General features: G+C 45.0%; 1 long non-coding RNA gene across 3 annotated transcripts; it reads right to left on the bottom strand.

The window, feature by feature from the left end:
• Window positions 1-1,361: 1,361 nt before the first annotated feature.
• Window positions 1,362-9,609, bottom strand: LOC147993195 (uncharacterized). 3 transcript variants are annotated; one of them, XR_015610134.1, is made up of 8 exons: window positions 8,788-9,609; window positions 8,128-8,324; window positions 7,822-8,048; window positions 7,191-7,400; window positions 5,614-5,690; window positions 5,216-5,319; window positions 3,444-3,545; window positions 1,362-3,071 (listed from the first exon to the last, which is right to left on the bottom strand). It is a non-coding gene; the product is annotated as an uncharacterized LOC147993195 (long non-coding RNA). The 3 variants fall into 3 exon arrangements; XR_015610133.1 differs by lacking the exon at window positions 8,128-8,324; XR_015610135.1 differs by lacking the exons at window positions 5,216-5,319; window positions 8,128-8,324.
• Window positions 9,610-25,569: the final 15,960 nt, after the last annotated feature.

Here is a 25,569-nt window from a genome sequence, read left to right as displayed (position 1 = left end):
AGTTGTACCAACTACTAGCCTTACATTGAGAAGCTATACACGTCAATATACACACTTTTAAATCTAATCCATGCAACCTCTTGCTATATTGTAGACTTTTCATCCATTCTCTCAGTTGTGATGTGTGTGAATCGGCATGAAAAATGAACAACTAATAATCATCTATATGGTTATACTCAGGGCAGCCACGCCAAAATGTTTTTCTTATACTGCTATAATATGTGATCTTGTATATCTCTATTGTGCAGCAACCTTTTCATTTGTTATTGTAGTTATCTCAATTGTCTAAGTGACAAAAATAAGTTCTAACTTTGGAAGTTTGAAATCTATCTTAGTATTAATTATACTATCTGAGGAGTTGTACAATATGATCCATGGCCGTGTTACCAAGCACAAGTTTTTTGGCAAGACAAGCCAAGAGAATATTCTGCTGCCGGAGCTGTGAGAAGTGTAATTCAGTTTGCAGATACATATAGGTTTATACCTACGCCTGGTATTACTCTATGTACACTGTCACAAGGACCTCATCAATTACACACAACCAATTTCTAGGCATCTATTATTTATCTATGGTATTATAGCTGTTAGATTCTAGGTTATTTTACCACTTCCTGGTGTGCTGCCCTGAGGATATTTTTAAGTCTGCTCTCCTCGGGGGAACATCACTCGATCAAATAAAGATTCGATAATTTCTCAAATTTAGATCAGTTCCTAATTTTCAAAATTAGAGTAGACTTATATTTTTTTGATCTCAACCAAATACTATAACCATCAAATTTTGATGAAAATCAGTTCAAAATTAACTTGTGAATATCATGGTGCTACAAGATCTACATCAGATCTGATCTGCTTCAACGGGGTAAACCAGACTCACATAGATCGAGTTGATGCCTTCCATGCTTGCAGCATCTTGACTAGCCATCATCATTACCCGAAAAATACTAAATTAGAGCATCTCTAATAGATCCCCTATAAATTTATAGGAGTAAAAAGCTGAGTATTCTTTAGAGGAGTAATTTTGCTCCTCAAGAAAGTGTGGTTTCTAACTGATTCCCTAAACTTAACTTCCTATTTTTTCGTCAAATCTTTCTTGTTTAGTTTACATACTACATTTCAACTACACTAGCAGTTGGGGCGCGCCCATGGTGCGCCGCCTGATGCACTCCTGTGCGGTGCCAGGTAGGCATGCACTCCTTCCGAGCACTTTTTCTCTAGTTGCTACGACATGTGTAGACACAACTGAGAGCCATCTGCATAAATGACAACGATGTAGGGCGAAATTCATTGTAGAGATAAAAGTTGATTAAAGTCAGCAGTCATTATAGTTGGTTACATGTTACAATTGCACATCCAGTGGCTTCTCTAAAAGTGAATCAAACTCAACAAATAAACAAACAATCTAAACACTATGTATCTAGCAGATGCTCCAACGATGATTGCTGCTGCAGTTTCATCTATGCGTAGAACTTTGCAATGAATTAGTTAGCTTTCACGTTCAACCCTGCATCCTCACCGCCATCCGCCACCCCCCACCAAGTCGACGCTCGCCTTCATCATCGCCTGCTCGAGCAGCTGCTCATCTATGCCATTGTAATAGCCCTCGATGCAGACCGCGTCACTCTCACGGGCGTCGCAGAAGTAGTGGTCATCACCGTAGACACCGGAGGAAAGAGTATGTCGCATGTAGATGAGCCGTTGTGACGTTGCCATTTTGACCGGACCGATTCACCGCCTGCCGCGCCAAGGCAGATCACAGATTGAAACCGCCGGCGCCGCCTTCTCCTCCCACCCACTCCTCCCTCAAGGTGACGTTGGTGTGGCTGCGTGGGAGAGCGGAGTTATCCCTAGGACGCACTTCATGAAGAATGATCATGTTATTCTGAAGCAAGAGATGTTTTTAGTTTTTACCATGCAATCCAAAGGAACTGAATACCACCTCGTATAGCGCAAAAAGAGTTTCAGCAGTTGTATTTTTTTTAATCTCACCTATGTGTCAAAGTAGTCAAGCTACCTGATATTTATATTTCTCTAACTACTGCTAAATCTGAAAGTGTAAGGGCATTCTACCGCGTAGGGCACAATTATTCTTGATGAAACCATTGTACATGTGGTAGGCAGTAGCAAATTCTAGGTTGCAGACTTACCATAGATAGATTCAGTAGCATACTTTGAGAAGGTACTCAAACTGGCAACCCCTATTTCGTGAGAGAAGCAAACACGAAAAACAGTAATAGTAAGCGCATCGATCACGAGCAGCTACATGTTGGACTAAAAGTAAAATACTCCCTCCGTCCCGGAAAACACGTCGCAGGCGTAGTTCATTGCCAGTTTTATAAAAAAGCCCTTGTAGTTTCAAAACAATCACAAACAAGCCCCTCCACCCCGTCTTCTTCCTCCGCCGTCGCCCGTGCGTCTCCAGGGGCCGGCGCCGCCAAGCTGCGCGATTTGCCGCCCACCAGGAAGTGTTCCGCCTCCGTCGCCACGTACCTTCAACGCCGCCGCCGTCGCCAAGTACTTACTCCGCCACCGCCGCCCAGACCTGCGCCGCCGCGATCCCATCCCGCGGCGATTACCTGCGGGCGTTGCTGGAATTTCAACCACGATCCGGTGGAGCAGGAGCTCCCTCTCATCATCCTCGAGCTCCCGCGAGTCCTCCTCGTGCTCCTGCGAGTCCACCTTGAGCTGCCTCCCGTGCGCCACCGCGATCCCTCCCGCCGTGATCCACCTACGGGCATCGCCGGAGCCGGCCTCCACGATCCGGTGGACAGGAGCTCGCGCGCGTCCTCCGTGGTCTCCCGCGAGTCCTCGTCGAGCTCCCACGCGTCGCCGTGGTGCTCCTTCTCTGCCTGCGTGCCCGCCGGTGCTGCTGCATCTTGTTTCTCCCCTGCCGCCGGTGGAGCTAACCCGTGCTGCTGCTGCTCCTCTTCCCGTGTTGATGCTACTGCTCCTCTGCCTGTGCTTCTGTTGCTGATCCGTGCCGTGTTGCTGTTGTTTCTGTTGACTCCCGCCGTGACTGCTGCTGCTGGTGCTATTTGCACTCTGAAGAAGGTACTCCATCAGAGTACTGCTACCTGACAATTTGTGAAATTGATTTACTGTTAACTAAAAGCTTTCAATTAATAGCAAGGCCTTGAGTAAATTTAAGCAATTGCCTTGTTTGCAAATACTCCAATGATGATCAAATGAAGTGTTTGTTTCCTTTGTGCATGGTTCTTTCCAAATTGTGGGAAAAACTAACGGAAAAAAGCATGATCAAACATTTACCATGGTTCTTTCCAAAATGATGATAAATTGAAGTGTTTGTTTCCTTTGGGAGTAATTGTTTCAGACATATTAAAACGTTAAGACTGCTGACTGTTGCTCCTTCCCAAATTGTGGGAAAAACTAACTGAAAAAGGAGAATATGGACAAGTTTCTGAAAACACTTCTCTGGATGAGCATACCTATAGTTAGGAAACAAACACTTCAATTCTAGCATAAACTTCAGATCTCACTGCTTCAGAAATGATTTCAGAGCCACAATGTACTCCATGCCAAAGTATTTCCTGCAGAGAAAAAACAAAAATAAACAAACATAAATTACTTAATGAAAGCTTGGGTATAAAGTGGAGTACATATAAATTCAGATATTTGAATCATTCAAATTCAAATGCATGCATGTTGGTTACACAAATGCATGTTGTATGCCTTGTCTAATCCTTGTATATAAACTCCTTGTTGGAATTTATTTGGATTAATTTGAATTAATCAGAATAATCTGAAAATTTTGGTCACTGCAGGGCCACTACACTACTATACATGGCCACTACACCGCTCCATGTCAGTACTGTTCAGAAACAAACTTGGCTGAAAATTCAGTCATTCTAAAATTTGCTTCAGTCAGTTTACTCCTAAAATTCAGTAAACAACTACTCTGCATACATGCTGGAGATCAACATCAACAGCTACTCTGCATATTTTCCAAGATGTTTCAAAGATATGCACACTACTGTACTTGGCGGAGTATGTCTAACATTTGCAGCTACACTCATTTATAAGAAGAATGCATTTTTTTTCTTCTTTTTCAGTTTATTTCCATTATATACCCAGTCACCTAGGCAATACCAAAATGATAGACAACAGCTAATTTGGTTAGTTGAATTTGTTTCTGATAAGAATAAACCTAAAGGACAGGAAACTTCACTGGAACTAAAACTAAATTTGTGATGCACACAACAAACAGAACTTTTTTGCATCTAAGAAAACCTCATGGATTGTCCTAAATACTCCGTGTCAATAATTGGTTCTATTTAGTTAAGAGGTCCATTTCATGCTATCAAGGACACTTCCAGTTTTTCTTAGTTTCATCAAAGGTTCATCAATACAGATGCTAAAATCTAGCATATCTCATGGAATGGATCAGCTTAAAGCCTAAAATAAGAAGTCTAGATAGGAACAGTTAAAGACCATCTCCAGAATAGTCACACAATAATTTGCAAGAAATAATACTTTCTATACTTTACTAAATAAAATGACTTACTCCAAAGATAGGTTATTGCTACTGTCAAAATTTGTTTCAAACAGTTTTCTATCAACTTGTGAGCAGGAAAATGGCTTCAGAAAATTCAGTTAACTGAGACTACAGTGAATATTCAGTTTTCTATCAATTTAAATGGATCCATCCAATATCTGTAGTCCAAGTTTAAATGGGCTGCAGTCATGTCCAAGTTTAACTGAATATGTGCGTGCACGTCTACACTGTTCTGCTCTGCATTCATCCAACGACATTACCGATGTTGACTTGACGCCTAACCAAAATGATTTTGCCATCTCCCATCTGTATCCAGCTCCACAGATAGATGGAGATAGCCCCTCCTTGATATCGACCCATGTTGGGAATGACCTCTCACGTTCTATTCTTCAACAAATATCACCGGCCGGCAATAACCAGCTTACACACATTGCAGAAGATAGATTTTCCTTTTTTACTGTTATTATTAAAGATCACCTATGCTCTCTCTCTCTCTCAGTTCATCTATTATCTGAAACTGCATCCACTAACAAGACAGACATCTAGTATCTGAAACTCCAAAGAAACAAGAAATCTTTGAGGATTGATGGAGTCAAGCAAAACAGCAAGTACAAAAGCCTTTGCAAAATACACTATCCTTACAAACATAATTCCCTTCCTGACAAGAAGCATTTAAAAATTGTAGAAAGAGACGTGTTAACTTACCCTAAGCAAAAGTATAACCATACTCTAAACTCAAGCACTGTCAAAATTAGAGAAGACATGGCTGTTCCAAAACCACGCCCACCAAGAGAAACTGTATCTGCTTCCTGCCCAGAAGCAGTTTGTAGAGTACTGTCAAAATTCAGAATGGTGACTGATTTTTTCAGTAAAGTTCATATGGGAAGGTAATAAATCAGTTTTGATTCTATTGACAGAGTACATTGAACTCTGTCAACACAATTAAACATGAATAAGAACTCTGTCTAGACATCCAGTTTTGTCATAAATAAGAACTCTGCCTAGACATGAATAAGAACTCTGTCTAGCATGGCCATTGACATGTTGATGGCACTTTCTTTGACAACTTTGACGGTAGTAAAAATGAAAAATTCAGACTTTACCCAATGCAGACTTGCAGAGCACTTGTGCACGAGTCCGATGAGCATGAGGAGGAGCCGTCGTCGTCGATGGGCTAGACCTGCAGAGCCACAATATAATCCATGATTCAGTACTGCGCAACAATGAGCAAATCTTATTGAACTTTGAGACAGTACTAATTTCAGAGTCAGAGTTCATGGATGAATTTTGAGATAGTACAAATCTTACTAAAATGTTGGATTTGGGTCGCCTATGTGTACAACTCCGTCAGTAAAAATCATCAGGACAAAGAAAGAAGGAAGATAACAGAATAGCATGCCACGGGAGGGGAGGGGAGGGAGGAGGGCGGACCGGAAGAGGGAAGAGCGGCTGGTGCTGCCGGACTTGTGGACGAGCCCGTTGGAGCGGGAGCTGCTGGGCGACAAGGACAAGCTCCTCCTCGGCCACAATCCGGTCCCCAAGAAGAGGGGGGAGGGAGCGTGCTGCGGCGTAGCTCCGGCCGGCGGCTTTGGGTTGGGCGGGAACGGCTGCTCCAGGGAGGGAGTCGCGGGTGAGCGAGAGGGGATGGTCCGGGAAGGCAGGCGGCGTCGCGGAGAGAAGATCGACGACGGGAAGGGACAGCTCTAGCTCGCCAAGCTCGGGGAAGGCCGCCGCCGTCGGAGAGCAGATCGAGAAAAAAAAATCGAGCCTTCTCCTTCCCGTGGTTCACCATGGGGAACGAGCAAGGGAACAAGGAGAGGGAAGCAACGCGGTGGAGGTGTGGGGCGAGGCAGCTCTGGCGACGCGCAGGGGAGCCGAGCAGGGGAGCTCTAGCGCGGGGGGAGCCGAGAGGGAGGGCTCCGGCGCGCAAGGGAGACGAGTGAGGCTGCGAGGGAGACGACCAGGGACCGCGGGTTGTGTCGGAAATTCGCAGAGGGGGTTTTCATAAAAATGTCACTGCGACATGTTTTTCGGGACGGAGGGAGTGACATGTAAGAGGGCATTTTCGAAACACAAATACCGGAAAGACGGCTTTTCCGTACATCATTCCATTGATACAAGAAATGGAATTAACCTCCTCCTTTGTCCTGTACAAAATATACTCAAAATGTATTGTTGTCTAATTATCTTAAGTTTCAATCAATTAATTCTTTGTATCTCATGAACATACAGAAAGAAACGGCCATAGACGTCTATAATCGGAGGGATTAAATTGTTACCTAATCATAGAGCGTTCTTTTTCTTCATTCTTCAAAGTATACAGAGAAGAGGCAAAAATGTATGTATGAGCATCCACGTTGAACAAAAATCAAGTACCTCATAAGCTTTCTGAACCTCTTGAAACTTCCTAAACCATGGTTAATTACTCATATATTACGTGACGGTGCACTTAACTTTGCATACTAAGAGGACAAAACACAATGCATCACCACCGAAGGCAATCCACGAAATTACAGTTCAACATGCAACTAAGTTGATTAGTATTTTAGCCAGCGCAAGGAGGAGAAACACAGGCAGGCATTCAATTCAAAAAAGTATGAAGAGAGGCAGTGAGTAATACTGCAGAAAACTGGTCGTTGCTGAGCTGAGGTCTCAATACATGAAAGAACACCAAACTAACCTGGGTGTTGTTCTTGACACTGAGCTCCCCGTCCCGTAATTTTTGTAGTCTATCAGATCTCGATTCTGCTCCTCGTAGAGAAACCCAGATCCTTGTGTACATGTCTCTTACATTTGTCCTGGTTTTTTCAGCACAGTGTTGCTATGCACCTTTGGCGTCTTGGTTCCTCAGCTGCACACATTTCTTCTCTTGTCAGATTTGATCTATGGCCTGTACAAAACCAAATCATTTTTAATATATATAAAATACACAATACAACAGAGACATGCTCTTATAATATGACAGGAAACCATGAACGCACAAATGCTTGTGCACAAGAAACTACAGAAAATGATCGCAATGCATTGAACACTAACCGCATTGCTTTTTAGCAGCTTAAAAATCATAGATAGCATTATCAGTAGTATGACCTTGTCAAGACCTTCAACTTAGCCTTATTAACTAAATACACACAAACCCAAATACAAGATGCATTTTAATATCAAGGTGGTGTTATCCTTTTTGAAATAATTAGTTGCCTTAAACATGGATAGATCAATAGGAACTTGCTAAGAAAGATATGAAGTATTCTTTGCATATGTACGCAATCACAGGAAAGATCAAATGACTCCAGCAGATATAAATAACCCACCTTGACTTCTTCATACAGTTTCTTCTCCCCGGCATACAATTTCCCTAACGTCTGCGAGTGACTTCCCAACTTCATCCCACCGTAGTCATCGAATATATGCCTCTTATTAGTCTCACTCTTCTCTGTCCACGACAAACTGTTCGAGCTTGCTCCCAGCTCGCTCCTATAGGACGAGGACGATGGAGATCGATCCCACGCGATGGCATGGATTATCTTCGACGAGTTCTCTGCACCAAGACAGAAATATCAATGCCAATACCATCAACCGAAGACAACACCAGATACATTACCAATCAATAAAAACACCTAATCTGTAGTCTGTACTCTGTAGTGTATGGTTATATCAATCAAAAGCCAGTCCTTGCAATGTGATGTTCGAAGTTCCACCAGAACTGAAAAATGTAGATTCAAGGTGTTCGTCGTGAAGCAGGAGCCTTTAGTCATTTTCACCCCAAAAGGACCAACTTGGCAATCAAGAACCACAAGTGGTAGCATCAAAAGGGCTAAAAATTGGGCCAGGACATGAATACAAAGTTAGAAATGGGTGATAACAAATTGACTGTGTGCGGATAGTACATCAGCTGAGAATATTCAAAGCCACTTTTTTTAAGAGATTATGCTCTGTCTGATCTCCACAGGCAAATGCGAGCCCTAAACAAAGAATAGGTGCTATCTAAAAACTCTATACCACCATGAGTATTAAAGGAGTAGTGTATCCAAACCAAATCTATCTAATGACACAGGGCCTTCCACTGATGGAGATTTGTGAAATCCATTCATGTCTCGCATTTAAATTAAGAAATCACTACTTGTTCACTTCATTTTTCTTAATTAAAAAAGCATCTTCTTTAGCAACGAGAGGATGATGTGCCATGTTTCAATTCAGAATCGAGCCCAACCTAAACGACCAATAAACACAATATTTGAGCAGCTAGACACACGAATGAAACAGAACCAGCAGCAAACCTGGGATGGCCAATGGGTGTGCAGAGGAAACGGCGGCTACAGTGTCCGCATCAGCACCAGCAGCATGGACAAGCCAACAACTTGCAGTAGCAGCAGTAAGCGAGAAGTCACAGAAAATATTGTTGCCTCCTCTATCTCCGGTGACGGCAGAGCCCCCTACCCTATCCACATCTGACCTTGCATATTTTTTCCATCTCACCTCGCGTCGTCTGTGGTGGATCTCCTCATCCACACCTGCTGCCTGCCTCTCCACGACTCAAGCACAAGGTGGGCTGCTGGCTATCCCGTGGGGAGAAGAGGGGATGGGCAGAGGACCGGTTACGAAGTAGGAAGAACGGTGGCGATGGCATGCTCCATCTGGCGGTGGCCTCGAGCATGCCTGAGACCTCCTTGCCGGCCTTGGGGGCCACGGCGAAGAAAATGACGGTGGCCGAGCGTCCCCTGACCTTGGTGCAGAACCATATGGGGGCTGACTCCTCTCAAGAGAGCGCAGATCGAGAAGCACCACAGCAGCCGGGAGTACATGCCCTCGCGTTCGACGGCCTCGGTGTCGCGGGAGAGGCGTGGAGGAGCGCCAGGAGGCGTCGGAGCCGTGCCGGCGACAGTTGCGGCTAGGGTTAGCCACGAGCGCAGGACGAGGAGGCGAGCGTCGAATCGAGTGGGTGGAGGAGATAGACCGGATCGAGGAGACCTCGAGGGAGTGCTGGGCGGCGCCGGAGACCGCCGGCAGCGGCCGGAATTTGCCGGCGGCCGAGAGGTGGAGAGAGGATCGAGAGAGAGGCGAACGACAGGGATCGCCCATTCGTTGGGCCACCCTTTGTTTTTTCCTGCCACCGACTATGTTGCACAGTAGGGGGAGGTGTTATCTGGAGTATACAAGCAATTTCTACCACAGTAAATATCCCTACGTGGCATAGCCCAGCATTCGCACATTGCGCGACTCTTAGGGCATGTCCAACGCGGCGCTTAAACACAGGCGTCAGGGTCTAAATCCTGACCAATTAGCGGTTGCTTTCTTTAATCCTGGTGCCAGGTGAAGCATCGACGCAAAAGTGTGCATCGAGCGCCAGGCACTTTTCCTTCCCGCTGTAAGCGCCCAGGCTGTTTGATTAGCCCATGTCGTTAGCATCTATCGTTGTAAGTCCGGGCGCTTAGATGACTTTTTAATTTTTAATCTTTAATTTTTCCTTCATTAGCGTCTATACAAGCGGCTCCCATTGGAGATGCCTTTAAAGTGTTTAATATTTGAACACATATTAAATCTAAACATAGTAATTAAGGTTCACACAATTCACGAATATTACAAATTCAAATTTTACAAACCAATTTTTCAAATTCAAACACAGAGAAGGGTTTGAATGAAGTAGAGAGCACGATAAAATAACAAGTATGAATTGATACGGAGATTCCATTAGTGCTCAACAAGATCATCTTAGAGCTGGGTATGAACTTCTCGGTTTTCAATGCTATGATGCGCTGCAAGGAATCTATGTATCATGTTTGCATCTTCTTCTAGCACAACAGGATCCCTATTGGAGATGTACCAAAAGTTCTCTGGCATGCCTCTCTCATCTTCAATGGTCTTGTTACGCAAGGTGATGCAACATGTCATTATTTTCCATAGGACCTTGAGCTTAGAATACTCGATAGGGTCACAAATGATGCCAAAGCGCTTCTGAAGCACACCGAAAGCTCTCTCTATATCCTTGCTTGTACCAAAAGTTCTTTGGCATGCCTCTCTCATCTTCAATGATCATGTTATGCAATAAGATGCAACATGTCATTATTTTCCATAGGACCTTGGGCTTCCAATACTCAGCAGGGCACAAATGATGCCAAAGCACTTCTGAAGCACACCAAAAGCTCTTTGTACATCCTTCCTTGTCAACTCTTAACGCATTGCAAAGCAATCTCTTGTTACCTTTTCGATGCGGGGTTGTCTTACAGATGTGGTCCATGGAGGATAGATGCTATTTGCAAGGTAGTAACCCATCATGTACTCACAGTCATTGAAAACATAGTTGCAAGGAGGAGCATCTCTGACAGCAAGCCAAGCGAACAGTGGTGATCTCGACAACACATTCAGGTAATTGTGAGAGCCAATAAATCTAAAGAATGAATGCCAAATCCATCCTCGACACATGGAGCTCTAGACTTACTCATTGTCTGCTTCTCTTCTTCCACAAGTTTCAAACCACACAAATTCTTGCCCACGATGCTGCCCACAAGTTTCTCTCCTCACAGTCTATCCTCAACACATGCTTTGCCAAGGGCAGCACACGACATCACCATTCCTTTCCATTAACCCAAACACCCGTTACACCTTGAGAATCTGTTGATCATCACCTCTTTAGAAGCTAATGAGCAATAGAAGGGTCAATATAAGAAAATGCTCGGTTACAGAAATCTTTAGTGTTGAAGTATATTGCCCGCCTATCTCTATCAGTTCGGACTTTTGAAGAAACTAGCGGGAGCATGAATTTGATATGGTATCCGAGTCAAGAGGCCTTGAGTTCAAGACCCTGCCAACCCAGTAAAATTGGATTATATGACAACTGATTATACTGACCGGAAACTACTATAGCTTGTTTGTTTTACTCTGCCATTTCATCTATCTCTCAACTGATGTTAGCAACATTTATGTGAATTATTCTATCATCATATCTCATTAGTAGTTAAGCCATCTTATTGGGGAAATATTAGCTGCCACTCATTTGTGGCTTGAGGGCTCTGTTCAAACCGGAGAAGAGATTTGAGATTAAGATTCAACCATGAAATTTGATGCCTGCCGACACCCTATGATGCTACCTGTCTTAATATTAATGCTTTCAGATTATTATATGTGTCCTCCCCTCAAAAAAAAAAGATTATTATGTGTCCTCTCATGAATATAATTCTGCTCTCACAGGTAATGGATAGAGCACATGGTTTGGGTCAAAGGAATGTTTCCTGTTGTCATACTTATAGATATTTAAAAACCATCCTCAATGAACAAATCTTACAGCATGAGAACCAGCCTGCACCATATATGTGATATGATAAACATTTATTGACGTCAACTCAATACCAATTATTTTTGTGTCTGGTTAGGGTCACAAAATCCAGATTTCCTCTCTGCCACATATATCTGATCATTTTTTCTTGGCAGCAACAGATTTTTTTTCCTGAAATATATCATTTTGGCAGTAACTTATTAACAAAGACTGACTGGAGAACCAGCATTTATAGACTACCAATATATGCACAACCATGCATATCTTGAAGCTCGCCCAATTCCAAGCAGGATAAAAAATACATATACACCCGGATGAGACTGCATGATCAACAACAGATACGACACAAAGAGAGATAGAGGGAGATAAAACTCCTCAAACAAAGAGGGCAAAAAAGAGAGACTACGCCGGAAACACTGAGAGCGGCAGGTGCATATTCACAACATTCTTACGATGTGACAAGAAGCTAGCTAGTAGTAGATATAATAACTCGACTTGTTTCACAACAAGGTAGCTTGATCCCCATTCATGGCAATGATCTTGCCGATTTCGCCCGGTACTCATTAATGGCGTCTCCAACCATTTTGCCGATTAAAACAGCCCCCGCAAATCTGAAGAAATCGTTAAAGTATATTGCCCGCCGACACGAGCGCCAGCAGATGAGATGATACAAATAGCTGGTAAGGATAGCCATATTTAATGATTGGAGAAGTAATAACATGGCTCTATTTTAGGATGAATTTTACGATGCTGAAGACTCCAATTCCTAAGGAAGGCAATGCTAGGACCATGAGAAAGTTTAAGCTAATCAGTTTTTTGTTGATGAGGAATTGCAGTTTTTATTTATGAATTGCATTTTCTAAGGTACTTACTAACAGGTTAGCTTCACTCCTGAATAGATGGATTTCCTAATAGATATTCTGAAGTTAAGAGGTTTTGGTGATGAATGAGTCTGTTGAATCCAGTGTTTGGTGAGTGAAAGTCTTTTCTTTTTGTGTGGTAGGGAAACGTCTTAGGGATGGTTTAAATCTTGTAGTGGAGGTCATTTCTAGAATGCTTGACAAGGGTGCAGGGGATGGTTATATGTTGTAGTGGACGTCTTAAGTTAAAATTGTTTTTTTTTCAAAAAAAAATAAAACAAACAATTGTAATACACTAGTAGAAAACAGGGCTATGGTCCAGGCCGGCTCAGCCCATTAGTCCCGGTTCAGTCTAGAACCGGGACCAATGTGGGCATTGGTCCCGGTTCGTGAGCCCAGGGGGCCGGCCGGGCCACGTGGGCCATTAGTCCCGGTTCGTCTGGACCTTTTGGTCCCGGTTGGGGGGACGAACCGGGACCAATGGGCCTCGCTCCTGGCCCACCACCATTGGTCCCGGTTGGTGGCTTGAACCGGGACCAAAGGCTCCCCTTTAGTCCCGGCTCATGTCACCAACCGGGACCAATGAGGTGCCTATATATACCCCCTCGCGCAAGAGCAGAGCACAGTGCTCTGTTTTTTCTGGCTGAGGGGGAGAGGGCTTTGTGGTGCTCTAGCTCACCTCCTATGCACATGAGGTGTTCGATCGAATGCCCGAGCCACACTACTTAAACTTTCTCCTCTCAAAGCTCGACCTCCAAGCTCCATTTTTCCTCGAGATTTGTCTAGATTTAGCGGTCCGTCACGCCCCGTCCCCGTCTTCACCGCCGTCGATCACCCGCGCCGATCTCATCACCGACACCACCGTGGTGAGCCTCTTGTTCTTATCTTCTTTCTGAAAGGAAAAATATTCTTACTTGTATATTTAGATAGATACTTGTATCATTTTCTTACATTTATTATTGCATCTTATATAGTGCGATGGTTTTGGTATCCGCCCCCGTCGGCCCTCGTCCTGTCTATGATTCGGATTTGGTATGTATATTATCTTTATAACTATTGGTTCATTTATTGTTTATGAAAATTATGCCGACCAACGTGACATAGATTTTATTTATCTAGGATGTATGTGAATCGGAAATGCCAACCGACCCTATTGTCGAGAGGTTAAATTTAGTTGAAGAAGAAAACAATTTGTTGAAGGAAAAAATAAAAAAAATTGAGGAGGAGAAGATGATATTGGAGTTGCATGTTGCGGATGTCGTCGATGATCACAAGATCAAGATGGATGCAATGCGCTTGAAGATTAGAAAGATTAGAAAATATGCCATTCATACCGAGGCTTGGTATCATTATGCCGTTGGATCAATTGTTACCTTGGTTGCGATTATGATCGCATTTGTTTTCGCATTGAAATCTTTTACATAGTTTCAATGTATGGTTTAATTAATTAGATGCTCTGGAGAGCTATATGTTATTAGATGAGAACTATGTATGCACTTTGGTTTTAATGTGATGATGAACTTCTATTAATTTGGACACTTAATTATATATAATCCACGCAGATGAACCGGCAATGGATGTACGGTGACAGACACACCCGCGAGTACATTAAGGGCGTGCATGAGTTTCTCGATGCGGCTGAGGCAAACAAGCAGAATGGTTTTATGTGTTGTCCATGCACTGAATGTGGGAATACGAGGTCTTACTCTAACCGGAAAATCCTTCACTCCCACCTGCTTTACAAGGGTTTCATGCCACACTATAATGTTTGGACGAGGCACGGAGAAATAGGGGTTATGATGGAAGACGGCGAAGAAGAAGAGTACGATGACAACTATGTGCCCCCTGAATACGGTGATGCTGCAACAGGGGGAGCTGGTGAAGATCAAGAGGAACCAGACGATGTGCCCAATGATGCTGCCACGGGTGAAGCTGCTGAAGATCAAGAGGAACCAGACGATGTGCCCGATGATGATGATCTCCGCCGGGTCATTGTCGATGCAAGGACGCAATGCATTAGTCAAAAGGAGAAGCTGAAGTTCGATCGCATGTTAGAGGATCACAAAAAAGGGTTATACCCCAATTGCGAAGATGGCAACACAAAGCTCGGTACCATACTGGAATTGCTGCAGTGGAAGGCGGAGAATGCTGTGGCTGACAAAGGATTTGAGAAGCTACTGAAAATATTGAAGAAGAAGCTTCCAAAGGATAACGAATTGCCCGACAGTACATACGCAACAAAGAAGGTCGTATGCCCTCTAGGATTGGAGGTGGAGAAGATACATGCATGCCCTAATGACTGCATCCTCTACCGCGGTGCATACAAGGATCTGAATGCATGCCCGGTATGCGGTGCGTTGCGGTATAAGATCAGACGAGATGACCCTAGTGATGTTGACGGCGAGCCCCTCAGGAAGAGGGTTCCTGCGAAGGTGATGTGGTATGCTCCTATAATACCACGGTTGAAATGTCTGTTCAGAAACGAAGAGCATGCCAAGTTGATGCGATGGCACAGTGAGAACCGAAAGAAAGATGGGAAGTTGAGAGCACCCGCTGACGGGTCGCAGTGGAGAAAAATCGAGAGAAAGTACTGGGATGAGTTTGCAAAGGACCCAATGAATGTATGGTTTGCTTTAAGCGCGGATGGCATTAATCCTTTCGGGGAGCAGAGCAGCAATCACAACACCTGGCCTGTGACTCTATGTATGTATAACCTTCCTCCTTGGATGTGCATGAAGCGGAAGTTCATTATGATGCCAGTTCTCATCCAAGGCCCTAAGCAACCCGGCAACGAAATTGATGTGTACCTAAGGCCATTAGTTGAAGAACTTTTACAGCTGTGGAATGGAAACGGTGTACGTACGTTGGATGAGCACAGACAGGAGGAATTTAACCTTAAGGCGTTGCTGTTCGTGACCATCAACGATAGGCCCGCTCTCAGTAACCTTTCAGGACAGACAAACAAAGGATACCACGCATGCACACACTGTTTAGATGACACTGAAAGTATATACCTGGACAAATGCAGGAAGAATGTGTACCTGGGCCATCGTCGATTTCTTCCGACCAACCATCAATGTCGAAAGAAAGGCAAGCATTTCAAAGGCGAGGCAGATCACCGGAAGAAGCCCGCCATGCGCACCGGTGATCACGTGCTTGCTATGGTCAATGATTTACACTACGTAATCTTTGGAAAGGGTCCCGGTGGACTAGCTGTTCCGAATGACGCTGAGGGACACGCACCCATGTGGAAGAAGAAATCTATATTTTGGGACCTACCCTACTGGAAAGACCTAGAGGTCCGCTCCTCAATCGATGTGATGCACGTGACAAAGAACCTTTGCGTGAACCTGCTAGGCTTCTTGGGCGTGTATGGGAAGACAAAAGATACACCTGAGGCACGGGAGGACCTGCAACGTTTGCACGGAAAAGACGGCATGCCTCTGAAGCAGTATAAAGGTCCTGCCAGCTACGCTCTTACGACAGAAGAGAAAGAAATCTTCTTTGAATGTCTGCTCAGTATGAAGGTCACGACTGGCTTCTCGTCGAATATAAAGGGAATAATAAATATGCTAGAGAAAAAGTTTCAGAACCTAAAGTCTCATGACTGCCACGTGATTATGACGCAACTGCTTCCGGTTGCATTGAGGGGGCTTCTACCGGAAAACGTCCGATTAGCCATTGTGAAGCTATGTGCATTCCTCAATGCAATCTCTCAGAAGGTGATCGATCCAGAAATCGTACCAAGGCTAAGGAGTGATGTGGCGCAATGTCTTGTCAGTTTCGAGCTGGTGTTCTCACCACTAGTAGAAAAAGGGCCTATAGTCCCGGTTCGTAAGGGCCTTTAGTCCCGGTTCCTGAACCGGGACTAAAGTGTCGGTACTAATGCCCCGACCCTTTAGTCCCGGTTCAATCCAGAACCGGGACTGATGGGCCTCCACGTGGGCAGTGCGCAGAGCCCAGGCAGGAGACCCTTTGGTCCCGGTTGGTGGCACCAACCGGGACCAATAGGCATCCACGCGTCAGCATTTCTGTGGCTGGAGTTTTTGTTTTTTTAAAGGGGAGGGTTGGGGGTTTTGGGGGGTTAATTTAGGTGTTTCATATATTGTGTTAGCTAGCTATAATTAATAGAGAGAAGTGTCCTCTCTTATGTCCGTGCTTGGTCGACGCTACATACTATACATACGTATAGAGAGGACTAGACACGCTGGCTAGCTAGTAAGCAAACAAAGGAAACAGAAGATCGTGATGAACATATATGCATACAGAGAGAAGTGATATCGACCACCTCTCTTTCTCCGAGAGATTGGTCGAACAACAAGTTCTCGTATATCTATCTGACACTACCGGCTACATATATACAATAATTATCTCTTACAAATATAATCATACGGACTCAGGGTCAACATAGAATTCTCCGTCTTCAGGGATCATGTGGTCAAGAAAGAATGCCGCCAATTCCTCTTGAATTACTCGCATGCGAGCTGGTGCTAGGAGTTCATCCCGCTTCCGAAACATCTAATTTAAAGAAGGGGGTCAATACATATATATATGAATGAATGAAACTCAACACAAATGATGGTAATAAAATAAAATTGTGAATGTTGTTATTTACGTACTTCATATTGTTCGTCAGTGTAGCCCCGCTCACAGGTCGCGTGGCGGATGGACTCGCAAACATAGTATCCACAGAAATCATTCCCTTGTTCCTGCCACAACCACTTTACAAGAAATAGAGGTTAATCAAACTGATAAGCAAGAATGCCAAATGGTATTGATGAAACTAGCGCTTGAATGACTAGTAGATGCGCTTAAAATGCTACTATAGCTAGTACTTACTTTCGGGTGTCTAAATTACAGCTCCTTCGGCAGTCCCGGAGCTTTTCTGGTGAATTTTCTCCAAACCCTGCCGGACAAAGAAAACAATTACTTGATATATCAGGAAATGAACAAAGTTGCTGATATGGTGGATAATGATCGATTTAACTTACTTCTCGAGTATTTGAGTCATGTCTGCATAGTCCTTGGGATCTTTTCGTCTTGAGTCTAAGACGGTTACTAGTCCCTGCTCAAGCTTAATATGTAGGAGAATATAGTGGAAACTGCACACGCATGCATAACTCATCAATTACATTACTATAACCTTGACTAATATATAAGGGAAACCGAATACGCACAAGACAGTAACACTCACTTGAAGTTGTAAGGAAAGAGTATTATATCTTTGTTTTGATTTATTATCAACGATTGTAGCATGCTGGCCTCGGTATCTGCGGCATGAAATTTAACCTGAGTTGCATCTATGAGATATGTGTTAATGAACCCAATATCACCGACTTGTCTTTTCTTCAATTCGACGATCTTCAATCTGCATAATATAGTGAGGATGATTATAAATACATGCAATGAAAGAGCTAAGCTATATAGAGAAACTTAATGACAGAAGTAGTACTACTTACAGACAGTAGCAGGCGACCGTTGTTTTATCGAGGGCCAATTGATTGAAAAACTGATAGAACTCCTCAAATGGAACAGGCAACAGATCAATTCCAACGAGGTCATGCTCCTTTTTAACTTTCAAATACAAAGTACTCCTCCCCCCAGAGTCTCTGCAGATTTTCAAGTACCAATCATGCAATCTTCGCATCATCGTTGATAGAGATCTTTCATCTTTGACGATAGGCTTCCCGTACTCGTATCTTTGTATCTGCATCTCCATGGGTTCATAATGTACTTCGTCGGGCAGGTAATCTGCAAGATTGCTATAACCGGGCACCATCCTCGGATCATTAGCGACGTTGTGGCTAGGCACCTTGAGCGGGGGGCACGATTGCTTCGCTTGTTCGCCGAGCTGGGCAATTTGTTTCCCAGCTCGTCGTTCTTTCAGCCTTTGATCACTGACAGTACTTCCCGGCCACTCCGCTTCGGCAAATTCCTTTCCAATAATGCGGTCATAGTTTCCTTTCGGCGGATCAGACTTCGGTGGTTTTGTCAGGGCAGCCAGAGTGCGCTTCTCTTTCACCCGATCTACCTTCTCCTCTGGAGGTGGATGTTTCTTTGCTTTCACCCCTTCAAAGAATTTCCTCACTTCTTCTCGCGCGATCTCGGCGTTCTCCTCCTGGGTCCTCTCGTATGGTAACTTTTCTAGAGTCTTCAGAGAAGGACCGAATCTGTATGTCCTCCCGCCTCTGGTTGTACTGCTAGACGCCGACCGAGCAGACGGAGCGGTTGTCTTCTTTACTTGCTTAAGAGGCGGAGGAGAAGGACTATGACGCGCCGGAGCAGCTGGAGCGGCGGCAGGTCTCTTCCGCCCTTGCTGACGAGGCGGAGAAGGAGGAGGCTGGCTGCTCGGGCGCGTCGGCGCAGGCGGAGAAGGAGGCGGAGTGCCGCCACGCACCGGAGAAGGAGCCGGCCGAGGGCCCTGATCGTCACTCGCTGGAGGAGGAGGCGGTGGAGGAGGCAGAGTGCCCTGACTCACCGGAGGAGGAGGAGGAGGCGGAGGCGTCCAGTTCGGAAGGTTGATGAGCTCCTTCCGCCATAGGCATGGAGTCTTCAGAGCAGACCCCAGCCGAGTCTCCCCTTCACCGGTAGGGTGGTCAAGCTGGAGGTCCTCAAATCCCTCTGTTATCTCATCCACCATCACCCTAGCATATCCTTCTGGAATCGGCCGGTAGTGAAAAGTTGCGCCGGGTTCAGTAGGATAAACAGAGCCAACAACCGCCTTGACCTTCAAATTCATCCATTGCGTCATAAGGTGGCAATTTTGAGACTCCGTGATAGCATCCACGGGATAGCTGGCAGGAGCCGTCAAGGCATGCTCCGGCTGAAGCAGCTCGGTGGAAGCCACGCTGCTTCTGCGCTGAGATGGCGGGGTAGCTTCGGGGGAGGCTTCGGCAGTACGTTTGCTGCGATTTGCTTCTCGTTCCTCTATTGCGTCTACCCTTGCTTGCAGCGCCTGCATTTGGGTCAGCTACACTTTTTTCCTCCTCTCATGGGATTAGTAACCGCCTGCGTCCGGAAACCCAACCTTCCACGGAATGGATCCTGGCATGCCTCGTGTCCGTCCAGGGTGCTCAGGATTCCCGAGGGCCATTGTGAGCTCGTCGTTCTCTCTGTCTGGAAAGAACGTCCCTTCCTGCGCTGCTTCGATATACTGCTTAAGCTTACTGACTGGTATGTCCATTTGATCTTTCATACAAATGCACTTCCCTGTTTCAGGGTCCAAGGTTCCGCCAGCCCCGAAGAACCAAGTCCGGCAATGGTCTGGCTAGTTATTTGTCTCTGGTTCGATCCCTTTATGAACCAGATCATTCTCAATCTTGGACCACTTAGGCCGGGCTACGAGGTAGCCACCTGACCCCGTGCGATGGTGAAACTTCTTCTTCGCAGCATTTTGCTTGTTTGTCGCCGACATCTTCTTACTCTTTTCCGATGTCTTGTGGGCCACAAATGCGGGCCAGTGATCTCTGATCTTCTCATATCTGTCCTTGAATTCTGGTGTCTCATTATTTTCGACAAACTTATTCAGCTCTTTCTTCCACCTCCTGAATAGTTCTGCCATCCTCTTCAGAGCAAAAGACTTGATTAATTTCTCTTTAACTGGGTTCTCTGGATTATCCTCTGGCGGTAGGGTGAAATTTGACTTCAGCTCAGTCCAAAGATCATTTTTCTGCATATCATTGACATAAGACACCTCAGGGTCTTCTGTAGCCGGCTTATACCATTGCTGGATGCTTATCGGGATCTTGTCCCTAACCAGAACCCCGCACTGAGCAACAAATGCGCTCTTTGTCCGGAGGGGTTCAATAGGTTGGCCGTCGGGCGCGATTGCCGTGATCTCAAGCTTTTCATCCGAGCTCAACTTTTTCTTCGGGCCTCGTCTCTTTACCGAAGTTGTGCTCGATCCGGAGGGCTAGAAAAAAGAACAAAGACTTAATTAATATGTGTACATACCAAAACAATGAATGCATCAATCAGCTAGTCAGCATAGGCTTAACTAATATATATACCTGGCCGGACTCGGTTCGGTCACCGGAGCCGTCATCACGGTCTCCTTCTTGCACCGGCATTGGGTCACCGGAGTCGTCCTCATGTTCTTCTTCTTGCACCGGCATTAGGTCACCGTAGCCAGCTTGTTCACCCTCTCCTTCTAGACCATCGGTGTCGTTGAGAAAGTACGAGACGGCATCACTTCCTTCTGCGATTATCTCCCTCAACAACGCTTCTTTTGCTTCGTCTCGGGTGGTGTCCATAGTTTCTACAAATATTTACAACATGGCAATTATTATTCAAACATGGCAGATGGATATATTAGTGCCAAACGTACAACTAGCTACCTAATCATAGCAAGCTACCAGGAGGGGGTATATATCGACAACGACGACACTACATCTATGTCCCTCGACGACCCTCGTTCCCGATAAAAAAAGAGGAAGAAGAAGAAGAAAAAAAGAGGAGAAGAAAGAATAGAGGAGAAGAACTCCTCTATTCTTTCTTCTCCTCTTTTTTTTCTTCTTCCTCTTCTTTTTTTATCCTCTTCTTCCTCTCATGTTCGAGAGGATCGCCGAGGGGTCGGGAGGTTGCGTAGTGTCAAAGGATTCAACAAAACCATGTCTTCATCATTAGGCGAAAGTAACATGTGCATGATGGTATGAAGCTCTTCAAAGTTGTTCTGGAACGGAGTCCTAGATAGGATAATTCGCTTTTTGGTACAAAGTTCAGCAAGAGCCTTCCGAATATCGCTATTTGGAAGGCCTTTGCTGAATTCGTACCAAAAGGCGGATTATTCTATCCGGGACTCCATTCCAGAACAACTTTGCAGAACTTCGTACCAACATGCCCTGGTTACTTCCGGCTAATGATGAAGGCATGGATTTCTTCAATACTTTGACACTAGGAAACCTCTCTCGACCCCTCGGCGATCCTCGACCCCTCGAACCCTCGATGACCCTGGAACCCTCGACCCCTAGACGACCCTGCTGGAACCCTCGACCCTATAGAACCCTCGAACCCTCGACCCTGAAACCCTCGACCCTTGACCCCTTAACGACCCTTGACCCTCTACCCTAGTTCCCGACCCTCGACCCCTCGGCGATCCTTGACAACCTCGTTCCCGATAAAAATTAAGAAGAAGAAGAAGAAGAAGAAGAAGAAGAGGAAGAAGAAGAAAAAAGAAGAAAAAAAAGAGGAGAAGAAGAAAGGAATAGTGGAGAAGAAGAGAAAATAGAATATATTCTATTTTCTCTTCTTCTCCACTATTCCTTTCTTCTTCTCCTCTTCTTTTTCTTCTTCTTATTTATTTCTCCTCTTCTTTTCGGTAGAGGAAACCCTAAATAGCTAGCAAATATCGTGGGTGTGATATACATGTGGCCTTCGGTGTCGGACACTACATCCACGTCCCACAAGTGACGTGGGCGTCGAAGCCCGCGCCACTTGTGGGATGTGGATGTAGTGTCTGACACCGATGGTACATGTATCTCACACCGACGATACGTTCTATTTAGGGTTTCTCCTCTACCGCTCGGTGACCCTCTCGACGACCCTCGTTCCCGATAAAATAAAGAGGAAGAAGAAGAAGAAAAAAGAAGAGAAGAAAGAATAGAGGAGAAGACTTCCTCTTCTTCCTCTCCTCTTCTTCCCCTTCTTCCTCGCCTCTCTCATGAATGTCCGACGTTCTCGACCCCCCCCACGTGTCGAAGAAAAAAAGAAGAAAAATAGGAGAAGAAGAAAGGAATAGAGGAGAAAAGAGAAAATAGAATATATATTCTATTTTTCTCTTCTTCTCCTCTATTCCTTTCTTCTTCTCCTCTTCTTTTTCTTCTTTTTTCTTCTTCTTATTTATTTCTCCTCGTCTTCCTCTCCCCTCTCAGCGACCCTAGACCCCCTCTCGACCCTCGACCCCTAGGCGACCGTCGACCCCTCTCTTTTTTTTTCCTCTTCTTTTTATCCTCTTCTTCCTCTACCGCTCGGCGACCCTCGACGACCCTCGTTCCCGATAAAAAAAAGAGGAAGAAGAAGAAAAAAAAGAGGAGAAGAAAGAATAGAGGAGATCTTCTCCTCTATTCTTTCTTCTCCTCTTTTTTCTGTTCTTATTCCTCTTCTTTTTTATCCTCTTCCTCCTCTCATGTTCGACGACCCTCGACCCCTCGGCGACCCTAGACCCCCTCTCGACCCCCTCTTCTTCTCCCTATTCTTCCCCTTCTTCCCCGCCTCTCTCATGAATGTCCGACGTCCCCCCTCCCCCCCCTCATCATCATCTATCATCCCCCCTCTCATGTTCGAACTTTTCTGAACATATATAGGCACACATACACATAGCCACATACACATACATAGCCACACATACATATAGAACTTTTCTGAACATATATATATAGCCACATTCATATAGAACTTTTCTGAACATATATAGATGATTTTCTAAAAATGTAACTTTTGCATATATGAACAGAGAGCAGCGGCGGCAATGGGTGGCATCGTCGGCAACGGGGATGGGAAAGGGGGGAGCTCACTGGGGGCGGGCGGCGACGGGGAGAGGAGGCCAGCGACGGGAAGGAAGACGACGGGCTCGGGGACGGCGTGCGCGGGGCTCGGGGACGACGGGCTCGGGGTGGCACACGGCGACGGGGACGGCCGCGGGCTCGGGGCGGCACACGGCGACGGGGACGATCGAGGAGGCGGGGCTTGGGGCAGGGCGCGCGGACGGCAGCGAGCTCGGGGCAGGGCGGCCGGCGACGGGCAGGAGGGCGCGACGACGACGACAGCGACAGGGCGCGGCGACGGCGATGGGGCAGGGCGCAGCGACGGCGACGGGGCAGGGCGCGGCGATGGCGACGAGGAGGACGAGCAGCCTGGCGGCGTCGGCGATGGGGAATGGAGCAGTTGGCGAAAAATTCCAAAGTGTGGGCTTATATAGCAGAGCCTTTAGTCCCGGTTCGTGGCAGCAACCGGGACCAAAGGTGGGCATTAGTCCCGGTTGGTGCCACCAACCGAGACCAAAGGCCTCTTTTCGGCAGCCCAAAGGGCGGGAAGTGAAGGCCATTGGTCCCGGTTGGTGGCACCAACCGGGACTAAAGGGGGGCAATGGTCACGGTTGGTGCCACGAACCGTGACCAATGCCCCCTTTAGTTCCGGTTGGTGCCACCAACCGGGACCAATGGCCTTGTGCTGCCCCGCGCCCAAAAGTTTAGTCCCACATCGCTAGCTGAAGGGCGCCGGCACTGGTTTATAAGCCCTGGTGTGCCTCCCCATTCGAGCTCCTCTCTAATGCAGGCTTTCGGGCCTAAACTTGCTACTGCCTATGGGCCTATTGGGCCTTCTGCGGGCATGAATCCTGGCCCATGTAGGGTTTCTAGTCGTATTCAGGCCGTGGAGGCCTAGTAGGAGGCATTTTTTTTTGGTTTTTTCTTTTTTATTTCTACATTTTTTTGGTTTTTTATTTTTTTATTTCTACTTACAACTAAATACTTACAGTTTTTTTGTGATTTCTTTTTGCTTTTAGGTCACAAAAATTATAAACTTTCTGTTAGTGCCATTAGTTTAAATTTTAAATAGTTTAAATTTGAATTTTTAAAAATTTGTGTGAATCACTAGTTTATGAATAACTTTACTATAAAAATAGAATTTTTTTTCTATTTATTTTTTATTTCTACTTACAACTAAATACTTACAGTTTTTTAGTGATTTCTTTTTGCTTTTAGGTCACAAAAATTATAAACTTTCTATTAGTGCCATTAGTTTTAGATTTTGAATAGTTTAAATTTGAATTTTTAAAAATTTGTGTGAATCACTAGTTTATGAATAACTTTACTATAAAAATAGAATTTTTTTTCTTCTTTGCTATTTATTTTCTATTTATACTTACAATTAAATACTTATAGTTTGATTTTAGGTCACAAAAATTATATTCTTTTTGCTATTGAAGAATATTATAGTTTTATTTTAGTTGATCATAACATAATATTTTAATTGATTGTTTTTATTTTCATAAAAGTTTTGTAGTTTATTCTGTTTGCTATTAATTCATTCTTTGAGCTAAATGACTCTGAAATTGGAAAGCATTTCAAAATGAACTCTGAAAAGGTTGAAAGTTGAGATGGTATCATCATTTCACCCACATAGCATGTTCCAGAAAGTAGAGAGGGTTACGACAAAAACTTGATGCACTTCGTGTACAAAATGGACAATCACTTTCGAAGTATCAAAGTTTCGAACCATAAGACATGAAAGCATTTCAAATGAACTCTGAAAACCATACATTCCTTGGGTCCTTTGCAAACTCATCCCAGTACTTTCTCTCGATTTTTCTCCACTGCGACCCGTCAGCGGGTGCTCTCAACTTCCCATCTTTCTTTCGGTTCTCACTGTGCCATCGCATCAACTTGGCATGCTCTTCGTTTCTGAACAGACGTTTCAACCGTGGTATTATAGGAGCATACCACATCACCTTCGCAGGAACCCTCTTCCTGAGGGGCTCGCCGTCAACATCACCAGGGTCATCTCGTCTGATCTTATACCGCAACGCACCGCATACCGGGCATGCATTCAGATCCTTGTATGCACCGCGGTAGAGGATGCAGTCATTAGGGCATGCATGTATCTTCTCCACCTCCAATCCTAGAGGGCATACGACCTTCTTTCCTGCGTATGTACTATCGGGCAATTCGTTATCCTTTGGAAGCTTCTTCTTCAATATTTTCAGTAGCTTCTCAAATCCTTTGTCAGCCACAGCATTCTCCGCCTTCCACTGCAGCAATTCCAGTACGGTACCGAGCTTTGTGTTGCCATCTTCGCAATTGGGGTATAACCCTTTTTTGTGATCCTCTAACATGCGATCGAACTTCAGCTTCTCCTTTTGACTAATGCATTGCGTCCTTGCATCGACAATGACCCGGCGGAGATCATCATCATCGGGCACATCGTCTGGTTCC

This window comes from Triticum urartu, chromosome 1A (genome assembly GCF_056163025.1).
Source record: "Triticum urartu cultivar PI428250 chromosome 1A, HENAU_Tu73, whole genome shotgun sequence".
NCBI lineage: Eukaryota > Viridiplantae > Streptophyta > Magnoliopsida > Poales > Poaceae > Triticum > Triticum urartu.
Note: the sequence above shows the minus strand (reverse complement) of the source record. Positions and strands in the feature narration are given on the sequence as shown.